Here is a 3958-nt window from a genome sequence, read left to right as displayed (position 1 = left end):
GGCACAACCTCAAACATACCTTAATCTAGACACAAGTATGGCCAAACCTCCTCCTAATCCTCTTCCAAACCAAGCATGAAGCAAGAACTCCTTCCTTCTTCCTTAGAATTTTAGGCTCAAAGAAATGAAAAAGGATGAACAACAATTTTTTTTTTTTTCTTCAACTCACGGCAAAATGGGGGAGAATGGATGAGACCATTTTTTTTTCATCACTCCTCCCTTTCATTATTTTATTTTTCCTTACATACACCATTGTCACAACATGTTTTATGACATGTTTTGCCCATCACTCTTTGTCATGGCTGGCCACTAGCAATTAAGGGGAAATTTGACATGCAAGTCCTCCTTTTGATTACATGCACTATTAGGTCCTTATAGATTAGCCTATCACATTTCAAAAGTGTCACACAAGTCCTACTAACTGAATTCACATGCAATCGACTAAATCGAAGCTTGAAATTTTCACACATTCATAATTACATATTCTAGACAATAAATATTACTTTCAAACATTTCGGTGACTCGGTTTAGCGGTCTCGAAACCACTTCCCAACTAGGGTCAATTTTGGGCTGTCACAACTTTCCCCCACTTAAGAAATTTTCGTCCCCGAAAATCTTACCGGTAAATAGGTTTGGGTAACGCTCTTTTATAGAGTTCTCGGGTTCCCAAGTAGCTTATCCATCCCGTGTTTGAGCCATAACACTTTTACTAACGGAACCCTTTTGTTCCGCAACTCCTTCACTTCACGAGCTAGGATACGAATTGGTTCTTCTTCATAACTCATATCGGCTTGAATTTCGACCTCTGATGGACTAATTATGTGCGATGGATCAGATCTATAACGTCGAAGCATCGAAACATGAAAGACGTCGTGAATCTTTTCAAGTTCAGGAGGCAAAATCAATCGATATGCAACTGGACCGACTCGTTTGGATACTTCATATGGCCCGATGAACCTCGGACTCAATTTGCCTTCGACCAAATCGAGTATCTTTTTCCAAGGCGAAACTTTAAGAAACACTTTATCTCCCACGATACTCAATGTCTTTTCGTTTCAGATCCGCGTCGACGACTTCGACGATCGGAGGCTATCTTGATTTTCACGGATTACTTTTACTTTACATTCAAAGATCTTTAATCAAATCCACTCGAAAATTTTGCTTTCACCGAGCTCGGTCCAAAACAATGGTGTACGGCATTTACGCCTCGTACAAAGCCTCGTAAGGTGCCATCTTAATACTTGATTGAAAACTATTGTTGTAAGCGAATTCAATCAAAGGTAAATATCGTTCCCATGAACCATTAAACTCAAGGACGCAACATCTCAACATATCCTCAAGTATCTGAATTACCCGCTCAGATTGACCATCGGTTTGTGGATGAAAAGCGGTGCTAAAATGCAGCTTGGTACCCAAAGCTTCTTGCAATTTCTTCCAAAATCGCGAGGTGAATCTTAGATCTCTATCCGACACAACAGAAATCGGTACCCGTGTAATCTCACAATCGAAACGTACAATTCAGCTAGTTTATCCAATGAAAATCCGACGCGACGGGGATAAAGTGAGCCGACTTAGTCGGTCTATCAACAACAACCCAAATCGCATCCTTCTTACTTGCTGACAATGGCAGTCCGGACACAAAGTCCATTGTCACTCGATCCTATTTCCACTCGGGTATCGTGATCGGCTGAAGTAATCCTGAAGGCACTTGATGTTCCGCTTTCACTTGTTGACATATTAAACATCTCGAAACAAAGTCGGAGATGTCTCGTTTCATACCATGCCACCAAAACCGACGTTTCAAATCGTTGTACATCTTCGTACTCCCCGGGTGAATTGACATTCGGCTACAATGGGCTTCGTTCAGAATCATCGAAATGAGTTTCGAATTCCTTAGAACACACAAACGACTTATGAACCTCAAACAATCATCATCATCAATTTGATACTCTGATTCCTTGTTCGGAACACACTCAGCCCGTTTTGCAACCAGTTCATCATCGACTTTCTGAGCTTCACGAATTTGATGAATCAATAATGGTTTGGCTTTTAATTCACTACTAACACATTGTCGGGTAGAATGCACAAGTGTACATTCATCGCTTCATAAAGCAAGCGGTGATTCCCGACTTAAGGCGTCCGCAACCACATTAGCCTTTCCCGGTGATAATCAATGACCAGCTCATAATCTTTCAACAACTCAAGCCAACGCCTTTGTCGTAGATTCAAGTCTCTTTGAGTCATCAAATATTTGAGACTTTTGTGATCCGAAAATACATGGCACTTTTCACCAAATAAGTAATGTCGCCATATTTTCAAAGCGAATCGATGGCGACTAATTCGAGATCATGGGTCGTATAATTCTTCTCATGTGGCTTTAATTGTCTCGACGCATAGGCCACAACTCGACCTTCTTGCATCAATACGCAACCTAACCCAAGTAGGAGGCGTCACTATAGATGACAAACTCTCTGCTGATTCGGGCGCACTAAAATTGAGCTTCCGTCAAATAAGTTTTCGGTTGATCAAAACTTTTCGACATTTTTCCGTCCATTCGAACTTAACATCTTTTGAAGTAGCTTCGTCATGGGTGTGGCTATCATCGAGAAACCTTTACAAACCGTCGGTAGTAAGCAAGCCCCAAAAAGCTCGAACCTCGAGAATATTTCTGAGGCTTCCGCTAAGTATGGCTGAAATTTTGCTCGGTCGACTCGAATACCCGTCTGAGATACCACATGACCCAAGAAGCTAACCTCTCTTAACCGAACTCACACTTGCTGAACTTAGCATATAACCGCTTATCCGTAAAATTTGCAACACTAATCTCGGTGTTCAAGATGTTCGGTCTCATCTCTTGAATAGACCAAGATGTCATCAATGAACACAACTACGAACCAGTCCAAATACTTTCAAGATCCGATTCATCAAATCCATAAATACCGCGAGGGCATTAGTGAGCCCGAACGGCATCACTAAGAACTCGTAGTGACCGTACCTCATTCGAAAGCGGTTTTAGGTACATCCGAATCTCGAATCCATAGAATCGATAATAACCCGATCTCAAATCTATCTTGAAAACACCGAGGCTCCTTTAGTTGATCAAACAAATCATCAATACGTGATACGGATATTTATTCTTTATCGTCACTTTATTCACCGACGATAGTCAATGCACAACCTCATGGTTCCGTCCTTTTATTTCACAAACAATCTTTGGTGCACCCTAAGGTGAGAAACTTGGTCGAGCGAAACCTCTATCCGTCAATTCTTGCAATGAGCTTTCAACTCTTTTAACTCGGTTGGTGCCATACGATCACGGAGCTATCGAAATTGGTGTAGTCCCAAGTACAAGCTCAATACCAAACTCTATCTCCGAGCAGTGGCAAAACCGGTAATTCTTGGAAAACATCCGGTATTCACAAACCACCGCGCAGATTCGGGTTTTATTTCTAACTCCTTATCATCAAGTACATACGCAAGGTATGCTTCGCACCCTTTCTTACATATTTCGGGCCAACATTGATGATATTACAATGGCAACCCTTTAAGTCCGTAGACTCAACTCGGATCATCTCGTTATTTGCACCTCAAATCCATAGTCTTGCTTTTGCAATTCACAACCGCATCATGCACGGTCAACCAATCCAAACCAAGAATAACATCAAATTCATCAAACGGCAAAAGCATCAAGTCTGCCGGAAAACAGGAACCTCGAATTACTAGGGGACATTTCTTACACACTTTGTCGACAAGCACGTAACGACCCAAGGGATTTGACACCCGAATTACGAACTCAGTAGACTCAATAGGTAAAGTCTTACTGGATGCTAAGGTTTCACATATATAAGAATGAGTAGAAACGGGTCAATCAAAGCAATTACATTAGTCTCAAAGAGAGTAAAAGTACCAAATAACATCGGTGAAGAAGCATCCTCATGGCACGTATAGCATAAGCTCT

The sequence above is a fragment of the Gossypium arboreum genome, chromosome 7, assembly GCF_025698485.1.
Source record: "Gossypium arboreum isolate Shixiya-1 chromosome 7, ASM2569848v2, whole genome shotgun sequence".
Lineage (NCBI taxonomy): Eukaryota > Viridiplantae > Streptophyta > Magnoliopsida > Malvales > Malvaceae > Gossypium > Gossypium arboreum.
Note: the sequence above shows the minus strand (reverse complement) of the source record.